The sequence below is a fragment of the Xyrauchen texanus genome, chromosome 37 (assembly GCF_025860055.1).
Source record: "Xyrauchen texanus isolate HMW12.3.18 chromosome 37, RBS_HiC_50CHRs, whole genome shotgun sequence".
In the NCBI taxonomy this organism is placed as follows: Eukaryota; Metazoa; Chordata; class Actinopteri; order Cypriniformes; family Catostomidae; genus Xyrauchen; species Xyrauchen texanus.
In genome coordinates, this window is record NC_068312.1 from 13,475,711 (window position 1) to 13,493,599 (window position 17,889).

A 17,889-nucleotide genomic window follows, 5' to 3' on the forward strand; every position below is an offset into this window, starting at 1 on the left:
CACTTTATGTCTCATAACACTTTTGATTCTATTGACTTAAACACCTATATAATTCAGGGGGGTATTATCTAGGCAGCACTATTGTATACACCTCTGCCTAGATTCTACCTCCCTCATTATTCTGCATAGGCGCTCAAAAGTCATACAAATAGGTACAGTGCATTGACACAAGAGGCACTTTATGTCTCATAACACTATTGATTCCATTGACTTAAACTCCTATATTATTCAGGGGGTATTATCTAGGCAGCAATACTGTTTACACCTCTGCCTAGATTCTACCTCCCTCATTATTCTGCATGGATGCTCAAAAGTCATACAAATAGGTAAAATGCATTGACACAAGAGGCACTCTATGTCTCATAACACTTTTGATTCTATTGACTTAAACACCTATACTATTCAGGGGGTATTATCTAGGCAGCACTATTGTTACACCTCTGCCTAGATTCTACCTCCCTCATTATTCTGCATGGATGCTCAAAAGTCATACAAATAGGTAAAATGCATTGACACAAGAGGCACTTTATGTCTCATAACACTATTGATTCCATTGACTTAAACTCCTATATTATTCAGGGGGGTATTATCTAGGCAGCACTATTGTTTACACCTCTGCCTAGATTCTACCTCCCTCATTATTCTGCATGGATGCTCAAAAAGTCATACAAATAGGTACAGTGCATTGACACAAGAAGCACTTTATGTCTCATAACACACTGGATTCTATTAACTTAAACACTTATTTTATGCCCAAATATTTAACATTATCCCACTTTCAGGAGAAACAGAATACTTATCAACACGTAGAATTATTTTATTAACAATAGCATTCAGTGTTTGAAGGAAATAACATAATAAATATTAACAATATACAAATAAATAATAAACAAATTTCACAGATAAATATATTGAGAGAGAGAATAGGGTTGTAAAGGAAGTAGAGTGAGCATGGCACGAGAGTTAGAGGAAAAGTGACAGAGAGAGAGAGAAATACAAACAAACAAATTTAGCCAATGGCCCTGTAGAGGGTATTTTCTACCCAAGCATTCCAATTAAATAAACATCAGAAGAAACAAAATATGTATAAATATCCTAATTTACAATTAGCAGCCAGTGTTTGAACAATGTACAATGTAACTTATTAAATAAATAGATATGTTTATTTTACATAAAAAACAAGGGAATTAAATTAACAAGAAACAACCAAAAAAAAGTATTTTTTTAATGTAATTTACACAAGCCTCTTTGTATGTGTTCTTCATGTCATCAGAATTTTAACAGGCAGGACACAGAAAATTCACATTTGATTTCCCTCGACGCATGATTGGTGGTACCAACGGTTGCATGAGTCACAGGCAATCTAAAATTAAGCAAGAACTTATTATCTTTCAGCAATAAAAAGGACAGAGTTGGTAAAATTGCTCTAGATGAAATGAGTGAACAATACTGAAATACAGCTGTGATGGTCCCAAGCACCATGGGTTCTTTTTAAGTTTTGAAACACTTACTATAATTTTTCACATTTTAGAATAATAGTAAGTCATCAAAACTATGGAATAACATAAATAGAACTATGGGAATTATGTTGTGACTAAACAAAATCCAAACAAAATAAAAGTGGTGTTATATTTTAGCATCTTCAAAGTGGCCACCCTTTGCCTAGAATTTGCAGAAATGTACTCTTGACATTTTCTCAAACAACTTATTGTGGTATCACCCTGGGATGCTTATATATATATATATATATTTGATATATTGAAAAGTGTTGTGATGGCAAGGCAAAATACCTTAATAGCTTAGAATATATATATATATATATATATATATATATATATATATATATATATATATATATTCTAAGCTATTAAGGTATTTTGCCTTGCCATCGTAACACTTTTCAATATATCAAATATCTGTTCACAATTTAGCATCTACAATGTATTGGCATAATGTTGCCGAAATGTGTTGCCAGTCACATGAATCCTGTTGAATGTTGTCCAGCTTGATGAGAACAATCTATGTACAAAGTAAGTGAAACTGACCCCACTACTTTAGTTAAAAAGTGGCACTGAAAAGCCCCCCACCCCCAATGTGTTAACTAGATATGTGTTCCAAATTTCTTAATTCTTTAAGCATGCTAAGCACCCAAAACTATGAAAATAAAAATTAATTAATAAACCCTAATAATAACAATAATACTGTTAATAATAAAATATAATCCCATCAAAAATAAGGGACCACCAGACCTTCAGTGATTGAGACCTAAAGATAAACACTGAAGAGTTTGTAACTACTTACCCAGTTATAATCTCCACTTTCTTCTCCACAGGCATGGCACAGCTGGCTCAGGTCATCTAAAAAAAATGTTGAATTTAAATTTTGCATCCTTTTAAAATTACAATTTGCAAGTTATGTTTTCTAAAGAATCCTATGCAGACTTGAAAATCAAAGTGTTATAACAAATATTATGTAAATGCATTACTTTAAACATACCACTGTTTTGTAGAAGAGTGACAGCTATTGCTTTCCTCAATTCTTCCACTCCCTCTGCTGTATTAAGAAAAACAATTGGCTCCTCTCTGAGTACACATTCTGCAAACTGAAAAAGAGCAAAGCAATAAAATAAGCAATAAATATATTTTATAATATAGAGAAATCAAACATATGTTACATATCAACCATATTTTCCATAAATCGTCTTCATTGTGTTTTCCAAGATCATGCTTGAGGACATTGTCAGTTTAGTAGGATAGCATAAAAAATATATTTTACATCACTTACTTTCAAAGCAAAGACACCACATGATGTGCCATCTTTTTGCTTTGGGTGAGGCAGCGTTCGGCAAGACCACCTTGACACATGGCATCCTTTGTGTTGCAAAAAAGCCCTTAACAAATAATAATCATCATTATTCTGTCATTGAAACACAACTTATTTATTTATTTTAAATCAATTGAGCACATTAAAAGCACATTTTGTAGTCTAACAACTTCTGATACCTTGTTACATCCTGACACCTTTTTAGATTGGAAGAAATTTCTCCCATGGGATCAAGGAACAAAGCCCTCCTTTGGGATGGCAGCATAATCTTTTAAATGTAGAAAAAAAAAATGTAGGAGATAAGGATACTTTGTTACACTTATATTATGTTAAAGAAAAAAATTATATTCATTCAAAGTAAATTCAATGTACATCACATGGTTTTAGAAAAACTATAAAAGGTTATATAATCTTATTAATAATTCAATATCTGTATTATAATATGAAATCTTGCAAGTGTCTTATTTACATGTAAAGACAAATGTTTTGTTTTTACCACAACTGTCCAGTGGTGATGGTCATTCACAACGCCAATGAGATATTTGTACATTGTGGGATCAACCTGAAATTCAGAAAGAGTATTATAACATTTCTGTACTACATTTCAAAATTGCAACATACATTAACCTGAATAAACTAACCTTTAGTTTTGATCTTTTTCCATTCCAGATTTTTGTCATTTCAAATGTGTCAATTTGGAATGCTTGTACTTCTGAATGTGTATTGAATCTCTTTACAAGAAGAGACATGTATGCATTTATGACCTTAAGAAAGACAATGAGAGATTTACAGTTAAAGCCAACATTTGATACTATGATGATCCTTGTCTATGATTTAAATCACTGACATTTAAAAAACTTTTACCTCACTTTCAAGCTCATTATTTGGAGCAGTTTTATTAATGTCTGCAAAGAAGATTTTGTATGGTCCAATTCTGGACAGCAACACATAGACATTTTTTCCTGACCAAGCCTCTTGGATACCTGTAATGATGGATGTCAAAAATAAACATTTTAAAGCACTATCAGTCAGCATATGTGACCAAATAAGATTTCTAACTTACATTGGTTAACAACTGTTAATCCTGTTGCTGAGGTACTGCTGTTGAGGTTGTCCTGTACTGCTGTTGCTGTGGTGGTGGTGGTTGATACCACAACTGCTTTTAAGCTGAAGTGAGAAGGCACAGATTTTGCTAAGGTTATAGGTGATTGTGCTGTGGCAGAGATGGTGGGTGATGGCAAGGTTGCAACTGAATGTACAGGTGTTGCAGATGCTACAGAGTTGGTAGGGGATGACACAGATGCAGCAGTGGTGAAAGATATTGCAGCCATGTCAGAGGTGGTGGGTGATGGCACTGATAATGCTGTGGTGGAGGGTGATGGCACTGATGATGCTGTGGTGGTGGGTGATGGCACTGATAATGCTGTGGTGGTGGGTGTTGGCACTGATGATGCTGTGATGGTGGGTGATGGCACTGATGATGCTGTGGTGGTGTGTGATGGCACTGATAATGCTGTGGTGGTGGGTGATGGCACTGATAATGGTGTGGTGGTGGGTGATGGCACTGATAATGCTGTGGTGGTGGGTGATGGCACTGATGATGCTGAGGTGGTGGGTGATGGCACTGATGATGCTGTGGTGGTGTGTGATGGCACTGATAATGCTGTGGTGGTGGGTGATGGCACTGATAATGGTGTGGTGGTGGGTGATGGCACTGATAATGCTGTGGTGGTGGGTGATGGCACTGATGATGCTGAGGTGGTGGGTGATGGCACTGATGATGCTGTGGTGGTGGGTGATGGCACTGATAATGCTGTGGTGGTGGGTGTTGGCACTGATGATGCTGTGATGGTGGGTGATGGCACTGATAATGCTGTGGTGGTGGGTGATGGCACTGATAATGCTGTGGTGGTGGGTAATGGCACTGATGATGCTGAGGTGGTGGGTGATGGCACTGATGATGCTGTGGTGGTGGGTGATGGCACTGATAATGCTGTGGTGCTGGGTGATGGCATTGATGATGCTGCTGTGGTGGGTGACGGCACTGATGATGCTGTGGTGGTGGGTGATGGCATGGATAATGCTGCTGTGGTGGGTGATGGCACTGATGATGCTGAGGTGGTGGGTGATAACACATTTGCAGGTGATGCAGCAGAGATGTTTTGTGATGCAGGTGTTGCTGTGGACATCCCAGAGACAATCTTGTGAGGAATGCGTGGAGTCTCCTCAATATACAGCCTCATGTGGTCAATATTTATTTTTTAAAAATGACCCTCTCTCATCTGCCAGATCAGCACTCTTCCCTTCTATAGTTTTAACGGTGTAAGGGCCTAGAAAATCTGGATCCAGTTTTCCTCCTTTTCTCTGCTGGCTTCGAACATTCAACCTCCACACCCTGTCACCCACAGAGAATTTAATTTTTTGTGATTTTTTGTCTTTTTGTTCATTTGTTTCTGGACCTGAGCAGTGTGGGTCAGGGCAGTTTGAATAACTTCATCAAGTTTTAGGACACTCTCAGTCATTTCTTCAATCCCCATGACAGCTTCAACAGTGTTGTCGATCTGAAAATAGTACATTTATTTACTTGATTTCTAATTTTAAATATCTGCATTTCAAGTTCATGTAGATAATTTCACACTGAATGCAAGACAAAGAAACAAAACAACAAAAACAACACATGCCCACCTTATAATATTCAGGGACCTCAGATGGGTATCGTGCCTCACGACCAAACATCATATAAAAGGGGAAAACTTTGTGGTCATCTGTTTTTGGTCCTCAGTCCGAACATTACAGCATCAAGATGTTTATCCCATTGCTTTGGTTTTTTGAAACTAATTTACAGAGAGCCCTATAACATTTTTAATACATTACAATTATTTTACATCCATAGTGTAAATATAACATTAGTTTCATTTTGGTTCAAATGACAAATACAGCAAAGTACCGATGTATAAAATCGGATGTATTATTACAGTACAGTACCTCTGTATTGTCCCATTCATTCTTTCAACAAGACCATTTGTTCATGCGGATGATAAGGTGAACACAAACTCCTTTTGATTCCGAGAATTCTGGACACATTTTTGTTGATCTGTCATTACAAACAAAATAGTATGATTAATTCTGGTACAATTATTTAAAAATAAAAACAATTTGTAGTTGCATTTACCACTTTTATATGCTGTTATTGTAGAGCAGTGTACAAGTTCATCTTACCTGATTAACAAACTCCCTCCCTTGATCTGTGAGTACATCGTTTTGGTGCCTCAAACTGATAAAAAACTTAATAATGCAGTTTGTGACCTCCTCTGCCGACTTAGATTGAAGTGGATATGCCTGTGGCCATTTGGTCAAGTAATCAATCATTACACATATGTACTGATGGCCACTGTCTGTGAGTGAGAGTTTCCCAATCAGATCCATACCCAAAAGTTCAAAGGGCTGTGTAACCTTGAAAGGAATATGAAATGTATATATCATTTATTAGAGCATTATGAATGGCAATTGCTGGTGGTGCAGACAGAAAGAAAGAAACAGAGAGAGACAGTTTACATGTATAGGTGTAAATTGTACTTCTTCTTTAATTGATGCTTTGGCAGTCTGACATGACACACATTCAGCCACCTGAATAAAAAGGAGAACAGTTTACATTTACAAGATAGAATAAAAATGTTATTAATTTTTATAAAACGAATTAATAGTGTATTTACCCATTTGTCAAGATCTATTGACATCCCTGGCCAGTAAAATCTTTTTGATATGGCATCTTTGGTTTTTTCTGTCCACAATGTGCACCAATGTTGCTTGCATGGAACTCCAAAAAAAGATTGTTTGCATCCTCTGCACCACAAACAACCTTCACTTTGAGTTTACGTGAAGTGCCTTTATATCTAGTATAGTAGAGCTCTCCATCTGCAAGATAAGTGTAATAAATGAAATATTATTATTAGTAGTAGTATGTGAAGAAGAAGCCTTTATTATGGTCACTTATTTTACATACATTTTTGTTTTTTGAAATTCCTTTTTTCACATATTAAACTGATAATAACGGTTTAAACTTGCATGAGTTGGGCACTGTTCGCTGTGTTACCACTTTACTCCAATACAACACTACTCAGTATACTCTGTTTGGCAGGTCATATTTATGAACAAAGTGGGAGAGGGCAGTGCTGATTCCAGACATCTACATATAATATTTAGCTATGTTTAAGAAAAAGTGGCTAATTTTATGACCAAATGCAATTATAACTTAATTTCTAATGACAAAATATTGAATCTGTGCAATTCAATATTTACCTATAAACTAATTTTTATGAATAAAAATAATCTTAAAGTGTAACTTTATGCTATATAATGTTAAAAGTTTATGTAATACTCTTTTCTTTTTATCCTGTTTTTGTAAGTAAAAAATAATGTTTTTTTCCCCCAAGAGTCATGAAACTAGATTCCCTAAATTGTTAAATATGTTTGATTGTACTGTACAATGTAGAATTAGTACCACAATAAATTTTATAAATAATCATGCTAAATTTTGCAGTAGTGCGATGGTAAACTTAACATCTCCATCAGGTCCTTTGAATAAACCTGGTAAATTTATTGATTATATTAAAATAGTAGGCCTTCATGAAAGACTAATGTAGCCTTTAATAAAAATGTTATCCCAATATGTTGCTATATTGTTATTCTGTAAATAGTTTAGAAAATAATAATACAGTTTTAACAGAGTTGTTTGATTAAGTTTACTCACCTTCAATGCCATAAAGAGCAACTTTTTTCGAAAATTTGACTTTTGATCCTTGGACAATCCCTGAGGGTAACCACCACCTGTTTTGTAGGTCACAATACCACGGTATGATGCGGGATCCATATTCTATAGACAAAAAAATTAAAATTGACTGAGTAAGAGAGATTGAGGTTGGTTGGAACAGATTTAATTCTTTGTTATTTTCTATTTAATTTTACAGAAATGTAACATCTAAATAAATGCTCAGTTTCTTGCTCTACAGTGATTCTGTCAGGGTATTTAAATGTTAAAATCTATTAAGGTGAATATAACAAACCAGAGAAAGAAATTTTAGTTAAAAGTTATTGGTATAATTATTATTTAGATATAAGATTTACAAATAATAGTGGACTAATATCATGTGCAGAAAACGTATGATTAGTGTTGGTTGACAAAGTTTTTGATAAGACAGATTACTTAACATTTAATAACCTTCAAACACACCGTTTACAAAATGCCTACCTGTACATGCACAAATGTTTCATTAAATGTATTTTTACCAAATAACTTTAGCTTTATTCAATTATGTGTTTGAAGAAACCCTCATCAGTTTGATTAGGAACATATTTGAATATAAATAAGTGACAATTGAAAAATATTTACCTCAAACTTTTTTACCTCAAAAAGTGACAATTTCGAGGGGTATTCGATTTCTTCTCGTTCTACACATGAACATTAACCTGCGATTAAAAGAGAGAGAAAAACACTTGTTTCTAAAACGAAATATGTTACATCTGAAGTACATTTCTGGAATTTCGTTCACAATTTGTCATTCTTAAAGATATTAGCCTAATTATTCAACTGTATGATTACCTTCATGGGATTCTTCAGTGTACCGAATAGCACCTCCTCTTTTGCACACGTCATCGCACCTGATGCCGAGTACTGATTGGCCGATCTCCTGCATGATCGGGGCATGGACAATACTTGTGCTCTGCTACAAGATTATCTTTTTTTTGCCACTCAGCACCCCTCTTCTGCACACGGCTATTCGCACCCTAAAACGAGTCCTGATTGGCCGATTTTCTACTTCATCGGCACATGGACAAAACATGAGGCTTCCAATTCTGCAGATTAAGCAATTGTTTTGCTGTAGGCTAGTTGTTGAAAAATAAAATGACATTATTTGCCTTTCAAGTGTTATTGAAATAAAAGTGTAGTATGCAGAATCATCATCCAATACATAATTATGAGAATTACTTTAATGTAGCTATTATTGGACAAAATAAAAAGATTGAACACACGTTAATAGTATCAAATATTATATCACTACCAATGTATTTTCTTATTTATTGTTTATCTCTACATAATACATTTATGTAGTGATATAATTTCACAATGAAGAGTAATAATTTAATATCTTAATTAAAATACAAAATAAACATCCATCCATCCATCCATCTTCAACCGCTTATCCGAAGTCGGGTCGCGGGGCAGCTGCTCCAGCAGGGGCCCCAAACTTCCCTATCCGAGCCACATTAACCAGCTCTGACTGGGCGACCCGAGCGTTCCCAGGCCAGTGTGGAGATGTAATCTCTCCACCTAGTCCTGGGTCTTCCCGAGGCCTCCTCCCAGCTGGGCGTGCCTGAAACACCTCCCTAGGGAGGCGGCCAGGGGCATCCTTACCAGATGCCCAAACCACCTCAACTGACTCCTTTCAACGCAAAGGAGCAGCGGCTCTACTCCGAGCTCCTCACGGATTACTGAGCTCCTCACCCTATCTCTAAGGGAGAAGCCCGCCACCCTTCTGAGGAAGCCCATTTCGGCCGCTTGTACTCGCTGACCTAGTTCTTTCGGTCATGACCCAACCTTCATGACCATAGGTGAGGGTAGGAACAAAAATTGACCGGTAGATCGAGAGCTTTGCCTTCGGCTCAGCTCTCTTTTCGTGACTAACGGTCGCGATAGAGCGAGTGCAATACCGCCCCTGCTGCCCCGATTCTCCGGCCAACCTCCCGCTCCATTGTCCCCTCACTCGTGAACAAGACCCCGAGGTACTTGAACTCCTTCACTTGGGGCAAAACCTCATTCCCTACCTGGAGTACGCACTCCATCGGTTTCCTGCTGAGAACCATGGCCTCAGATTTAGAGGTGCTAATCCTCATCCCAGCTGCTTCACACTCGACTGCCAGCGATCCAGTGAGAGCTGAAGGTCACGGACCGATGATGACATGAAGACAACATCATCTGCAAAAAGCAGCGATGAGATCCCCAGCCCACCGAATCACGACACCTTCCCCACCCGACTACGCCTCGATATCCTGTCCATGAATATCACAAACAGGATTGGTGACAAAGCGCAGCCTTGGCGGAGACCAACCCCACATGGAATGAACTCGACTTTGTGCCGAGGACCCGGACACAGCCCTCGCTTTGGACGTACAGGGATTGGATCGCCCTAAGAAGGACCCCCACCCCGTACTCCAGCAGCACCTCCCACAGTCTCTCCGGGGGACCCGGTCATCGCCTTCTCCAGATCCACAAAACACATGTAGACCGGATGGGCATACTCCCAGGCCCCTCCAGGATCCTTGCGAGAGTAAAGATCTGGTCCGTGCGTTCCACGGCCAGGACCAAAACCGCATTGTTCCTCTTCAATCTGAGGTTCGACAGTCGGCCGAACCCTCCTCTCCAGCACCTTGGAGTAAACTTTACCAGGGAGGCTGAGAAGTGTGATACCCCTGTAGTTGGCACACACTCTCTGATCCCCCTTTTGAAGAGGGAACCACCACCCCGTTCTGCCACTCCTTAGGTACTGTCCCAGATTTCCACGCTAATGTTGAAGAGGCGTGTCATCCATGACACCCCTCCACATCCAGAGCTTTCAGCATTTCTGGTCGGATCTCATCAATCCTCGGGCTTTGCCACTCGCGGAGTTGTTTGACTACCTCAGTGACCTCCCCCAGGGAAATAGAATCTGATCCCCATCATCCTCCGGCTCTGCCTCTACCATAGAGGGCGTGTTGGGATTTAGGAGTTCTTCAAAGTGTTCCTTCCACTGCCCAATAACCTCCTCGGTTGAGGTCAACAGCGTCCCATCTTTGCTGTATACAGCTTGAATGGTTCCCGTTTCCCCTCCTAAGGTGGCGGACGGTTTTCCAGAAGCACTTTGGTGCGGACCGAAAGTCCTTCTCCATGGCTTCTCCGAACTTTTCCCACACCCACTGCTTTGCCTCCCTCACGGCCGAGGCCGCAGCCCTTCGGGCCTGTCGGTACCTTGCAACTGCCTCCGGAGACCTCCGGGACAACAAATCCGGAAGGCCTCTTTCTTCAGTCGGACGGCTTCCTGACCACCAGTGTCCACCACGGTGTTCGAGGGTTACCACCCCTTGCGGCACCTAAAACCTTGAGGCCGCAGCTCTCCACCGCGGCTCGGCAATGGAAGCTTTGAACATTGCCCACTCGGTTCAATGTCCCCAACCTCGCAGGGGATGCCTGAAAAGCTCCGCCGGAGGTGTGAGTTGAAGATCTCACGGACAGGGACCTCCTCCAAACGTTCCCAGTTCACCCAGCACTACTCGCTTGGGCTTCCCAGGTCTGTCCAGAGTCTTTCCCCACCCCTGACCCAACTCACCACCAGATGGTGATCGGTTGACAGCTCTGCCCCTCTCTTTACCCGAGTGTCCAAACATATGGCCTCAGATCCGACGACACGATTACAAAATCGATCATCGACCTTCGGCCTAGGGTGCTCTGGTACCACGTACACTTATGAGCATCCTTATGTTCGAACATGGTGTTTGTTATAGATAATCCATGACTAGCACAGAAATCTAATAACAAACATCCACTTGAGTTCAGATCAGGGAGGCCGTTCCTCCCAATCACGCCTTTCAGGTGTCCCTGTCATTTCCCACGTGTGCGTTGAAGTCACCCAGCATCACTATGGAGTCCCCTACTGGGGCCCTATTCAGGACTCCATTCAGGGTCTCCAAGAAGGCCGAATACTCTGAACTGCTGTTCGGTGCATATGCACAGACAACAGTCAGAGTTTTCCCCACAACCCGTGAGGCGTAGGGAGGCGACCCTCTGGTCCACCGGGTAAACTCCAACGTAGTGGCGTCAGCCGGGGACTCGTGAGTATCCCCACACCGCCCGTCGCCTCACACCCTGGGAAACTCCAGAGAAGAATAGAGTCCATCCCCTATCCAGGAGTGCGGATCCAGAGCCAAAACTGTGCGTCGATGTAAGCCCCACCAGATCCAACTGGTAACGCTCCACCTCCCTCACTAGTTCCGGCTCCTTCCCCCCCAGTGAGGTGACATTCCACGTCCCCAGAGCAAGCCTTTGCTGCCCGGGTCTGGTCCGTCGAGGCCCACGGCCTTCACTGCTGCCCATATGGCAGCGCACCCGACTCCTGCGGTTCCTCCAATGGGTGGTGGGCCCAAGGGACAAAATAAACATCAAATTTAAAAATCTCAGCTAAAAAGGCTAGTAATTTTAAACGTAACTAAACGGTGTATAATAAAAGCTCATACATGAGTTTAAATTATTAGAGGGATGATAAAAAATAAATATAGAGATTAAATTATAAAATTCAATTAACATGTAGGTTTTCATGAACAGTGTACGCACATAAAATGCATATAAACACACACACACACAAGCACACACACACACACACACACACACACACACACACACACACACACACACACAAACAAACAAACAAACAAACAAACAAACGTTAGTCTACCTATCATTATGTGGAATTTCCATTGACTTAATGATTTTTATACTGTACAAACTCTAGATTCTATACCATAACCCTCACAAGAAACTTTCTGCATTTTTGACATTTTCAATCAAACATAATTTAGTATGTTTAAGCAATTTAAATTATGGGGACAATAGAAATGTCATCATAAATCCCTTTATATCAAAAATACCCTTCTAATTATTAAATGTTCCTGCCTAGATAATTCCCCCTGAATAATGTAGGTGTTTAAGTCAATAGAATCACATTTGTTATGGGACATACAGTGCTTCTTGTGTCAATGCACTGTACCTATTTGTATGACTTTTTGAGCATCTATGCAGAATAATGAGGGAGGTAGAATCTAGGCAGAGGTGTATACAATAGTGCTGCCTAGATAATACCCCCCTGAATAATATAGGTGTTTAAGTCAATAGAATCAAAAGTGTTATGAGACATAAAGTGCCTCTTGTGTCAATAAATTTTACCTATTTGTATGACTTTTTGAGCATCCATGCAGAATAATGAGGGAGGTAGAATCTAGGCAGAGGTGTAAACAGTATTGCTGCCTAGATAATACCCCCCTGAATAATATAGGTTTTTAAGTCAATAGAATCAAAAGTGTTATGAGACAAAAAGTGCCTCTTGTGTCAATGCATTTTACCTATTTGTATGACTTTTTGAGCATCCATGCAGAATAATGAGGGAGGTAGAATCTAGGCAGAGGTGTAAAAATTGCCCTGCCTAAATAATACCCCCCTGATTTATATAGGTGTTTAAGTCAATAGAATCAAAAGTGTTATGAGACATAAAGTGCCTCTTGTGTCAATGCATTTTACCTATTTGTTTGACTTTTTGAGCATCCATGCAGAATAATGAGGGAGGTAGAATCTAGGCAGAGGTGTAAACAGTATTGCTGCCTAGACAATACCCCCCTGAATAATATAGGAGTTTAAGTCAATGGAATCAATAGTGTTATGAGACATAGAGTGCCTCTTGTGTCAATGCATTTTACCTATTTGTATGACTTTTTGAGCATCCATGCAGAATAATGAGGGAGGTAGAATCTAGGCAGAGATGTAAACAATAGTGCTGCCTAGATAATACCCCCCTGAATAGTATAGGTGTTTAAGTCAATAGAATCAAAAGTGTTATGAGACATAAAGTGCCTCTTGTGTCAATGCATTTACCTATTTGTTTGACTTTTTGAGCATCCATGCAGAATAATGAGGGAGGTAGAATCTAGGCAGAGATGTAAACAATAGTGCTGCCTAGATAATACCCCCCTGAATAATATAGGTTTTTAAGTCAATAGAATCAAAAGTGTTATGAGACAAAAAGTGCCTCTTGTGTCAATGCATTTTACCTATTTGTATGACTTTTTGAGCATCCATGCAGAATAATGAGGGAGGTAGAATCTAGGCAGAGGTGTAAAAATTGCCCTGCCTAAATAATACCCCCCTGTATTATATAGGTGTTTAAGTCAATATAATCAAAAGTGTTATGAGACATAAAGTGCCTCTTGTGTCAATGCACTGTACCTATTTGTATGACTTTTTGAGCATCCATGCAGAATAATGAGGGAGGTAGAATCTAGGCAGAGGTGTATACAATAGTGCTGCCTAGATAATACCCCCCTGAATAATATAGGTGTTTAAGTCAATGGAATCAATAGTGTTATGAGACATAGAGTGCCTCTTGTGTCAATGCATTTTACCTATTTGTATGACTTTTGAGCATCCATGCAGAATAATGAGGGAGGTAGAATCTAGGCAGAGGTGTAAAATTGCCCTGCCTAAATAATACCCCCTGTATTATATAGGTGTTTAAGTCAATAGAATCAAAAGTGTTATGAGACATAAAGTGCCTCTTGTGTCAATGCATTTACCTATTTGTTTGACTTTTGAGCATCCATGCAGAATAATGAGGGAGGTAGAATCCAGGCAGAGGTGTAAAATTGCCCTGCCTAAATAATACCCCCTGAATTATATAGGTGTTTAAGTCAATAGAATCAAAAGTGTTATGAGACATAAAGTGCCTCTTGTGTCAATGCATTTTACCTATTTGTATGACTTTTGAGCATCCATGCAGAATAATGAGGGAGGTAGAATCTAGGCAGAGGTGTATACAATAGTGCTGCCTAGATAATACCCCCTGAATAATACAGGTGTTTAAGTCAATGGAATCAATAGTGTTATGAGACATAGAGTGCCTCTTGTGTCAATGCATTTTACCTATTTGTATGACTTTTTGAGCATCCATGCAGAATAATGAGGGAGGTAGAATCTAGGCAGAGGTGTAAAAATTGCCCTGCCTAAATAATACCCCTGAATTATATAGGTGTTTAAGTCAATAGAATCAAAAGTGTTATGAGACATAAAGTGCCTCTTGTGTCAATGCATTTTACCTATTTGTTTGACTTTTTGAGCATCCATGCAGAATAATGAGGGAGGTAGAATCCAGGCAGAGGTGTAAACAATAGTGCTGCCTAGATAATACCCCCTGAATAGTATAGGTGTTTAAGTCAATAGAATCAAAAGTGTTATGAGACATAAAGTGCCTCTTGTGTCAATGCATTTTACCTATTTGTATGACTTTTTGAGCATCCATGCAGAATAATGAGGGAGGTAGAATCTAGGCAGAGGTGTAAAATTGCCCTGCCTAAATAATACCCCTGTATTATATAGGTGTTTAAGTCAATAGAATCAAAAGTGTTATGAGACATAAAGTGCCTCTTGTGTCAATGCATTTACCTATTTGTTTGACTTTTGAGCATCCATGCAGAATAATGAGGGAGGTAGAATCTAGGCAGAGGTGTAAAAATTGCCCTGCCTAAATAATACCCCCCTGAATTATATAGGTGTTTAAGTCAATAGAATCAAAAGTGTTATGAGACATAAAGTGCCTCTTGTGTCAATGCATTTTACCTATTTGTATGACTTTTTGAGCATCCATGCAGAATAATGAGGGAGGTAGAATCTAGGCAGAGGTGTAAACAGTATTGCTGCCTAGATAACACCCCCCTGAATAATATAGGAGTTTAAGTCAATGGAATCAAAAGTGTTATGAGACAAAGTGCCTCTTGTGTCAATGCACTGTACCTATTTGTATGACTTTTTGAGCATCTATGCAGAATAATGAGGGAGGTAGAATCTAGGCAGAGGTGTATACAATAGTGCTGCCTAGATAATACCCCCCTGAATAATATAGGTGTTTAAGTCAATGGAATCAATAGTGTTATGAGACATAGAGTGCCTCTTGTGTCAATGCATTTTACCTATTTGTATGACTTTTTGAGCATCCATGCAGAATAATGAGGGAGGTAGAATCTAGGCAGAGGTGTATACAATAGTGCTGCCTAGATAATACCCCCCTGAATAATATAGGTGTTTAAGTCAATGGAATCAATAGTGTTATGAGACATAGAGTGCCTCTTGTGTCAATGCATTTTACCTATTTGTATGACTTTTTGAGCATCCATGCAGAATAATGAGGGAGGTAGAATCTAGGCAGAGGTGTAAAATTGCCCTGCCTAAATAATACCCCCTGAATTATATAGGTGTTTAAGTCAATAGAATCAAAAGTGTTATGAGACATAAAGTGCCTCTTGTGTCAATGCATTTTACCTATTTGTTTGACTTTTTGAGCATCCATGCAGAATAATGAGGGAGGTAGAATCCAGGCAGAGGTGTAAACAATAGTGCTGCCTAGATAATACCCCCTGAATAGTATAGGTGTTTAAGTCAATAGAATCAAAAGTGTTATGAGACATAAAGTGCCTCTTGTGTCAATGCATTTTACCTATTAGTATGACTTTTGAGCATCCATGCAGAATAATGAGGGAGGTAGAATCTAGGCAGAGGTGTAAAATTGCCCTGCCTAAATAATACCCCCTGTATTATATAGGTGTTTAAGTCAATAGAATCAAAAGTGTTATGAGACATAAAGTGCCTCTTGTGTCAATGCATTTACCTATTTGTTTGACTTTTGAGCATCCATGCAGAATAATGAGGGAGGTAGAATCTAGGCAGAGGTGTAAAATTGCCCTGCCTAAATAATACCCCCTGAATTATATAGGTGTTTAAGTCAATAGAATCAAAAGTGTTATGAGACATAAAGTGCCTCTTGTGTCAATGCATTTTACCTATTTGTATGACTTTTTGAGCATCCATGCAGAATAATGAGGGAGGTAGAATTTAGGCAGAGGTGTAAAATTGCCCTGCCTAAATAATACCCCCCTGTATTATATAGGTGTTTAAGTCAATAGAATCAAAAGTGTTATGAGACATAAAGTGCCTCTTGTGTCAATGCATTTACCTATTTGTTTGACTTTTTGAGCATCCATGCAGAATAATGAGGGAGGTAGATTCTAGGCAGAGGTGTAAAATTGCCCTGCCTAAATAATACCCCTGAATTATATAGGTGTTTAAGTCAATAGAATCAAAAGTGTTATGAGACATAAAGTGCCTCTTGTGTCAATGCATTTTACCTATTTGTATGACTTTTTGAGCATCCATGCAGAATAATGAGGGAGGTAGAATCTAGGCAGAGGTGTAAACAGTATTGCTGCCTAGATAATACCCCCTGAATAATATAGGAGTTTAAGTCAATGGAATCAATAGTGTTATGAGACATAAAGTGCCTCTTGTGTCAATGCACTGTACCTATTTGTATGACTTTTTGAGCATCTATGCAGAATAATGAGGGAGGTAGAATCTAGGCAGAGGTGTATACAATAGTGCTGCCTAGATAATACCCCCTGAATTATATAGGTGTTTAAGTCAATAGAATCAAAAGTGTTATGAGACATAAAGTGCCTCTTGTGCCAATGCACTGTACCTATTTGTATGACTTTTGAGCATCCATGCAGAATAATGAGGGAGGTAGAATCTAGGCAGAGATGTAAACAATAGTGCTGCCTAGATAATACCCCCTGAATAATATAGGTGTTTAGGTCAATGGAATCAAAAGTGTTCTGAGACATAGAGTTTCTCTTGTGTCAATGCACTGTACCTATTTGTATGACTATTTGGTCATCCATGCAGAATAATGAGGGAGGTAGGATCTAGGTGGGTTTAATTTCTTTATGATTTTTAAAAAGATATTAATTTTTTTGTCATGTTTGTTTTCTAATTGTGCATGTTAAATGCTCTTTTTTCCTTTTGTTGTGTTTCTATGTCTTGCCTGCTCAAATAATATAAAGAAATTGCATTATTATTTGGGCTGACATGGGATTTGTGTGTGCACTTACTGTATGCTAAAACATTTTAAAAACAACCAAGAAGAAAAACTTTTTAAGTAAATAGAATATGTTATGAGACAAACAGTGTTGCTTGTGTCAGTACACAGTGTGTATATCTATATCTATATATGATATTCTTGTATGTTTATGTTGTTTATGTTATTAATTTATGTAGATTTCTCTTATTCATTTGTTAAAAAAAATGTGCTTAAAATCTGAAAGGTGCAGTAGAAATAAAAATAGTCTATATTATTTATTTCCACCAAGAGCCAATTACAGAACTTTCTACCAGTAGGCTAGTGATTTAACGTCCAAATAGCAGACAAAAGAGACCTAGAATCG

The 17,889-nt window shown here is 38.7% G+C and overlaps 2 long non-coding RNA genes across 2 annotated transcripts; one reads left to right on the forward strand and one right to left on the reverse strand.

Moving 5' to 3' along the window:
- Positions 1 to 2,523: 2,523 nt before the first annotated feature.
- On the reverse strand, positions 2,524 to 3,092 carry LOC127630366 (uncharacterized). Its single transcript, XR_007968848.1, has 3 exons — positions 3,003 to 3,092; positions 2,785 to 2,890; positions 2,524 to 2,602 (listed from the first exon to the last, which is right to left on the reverse strand). It is a non-coding gene; the product is annotated as an uncharacterized LOC127630366 (long non-coding RNA).
- A 10,598-nt stretch (positions 3,093 to 13,690) lies between these two features.
- LOC127630410 (uncharacterized) lies at positions 13,691 to 15,728 on the forward strand. Its single transcript, XR_007968867.1, has 3 exons — positions 13,691 to 13,779; positions 14,821 to 14,932; positions 15,452 to 15,728. It is a non-coding gene; the product is annotated as an uncharacterized LOC127630410 (long non-coding RNA).
- The last annotated feature ends 2,161 nt before the right edge of the window (positions 15,729 to 17,889 follow it).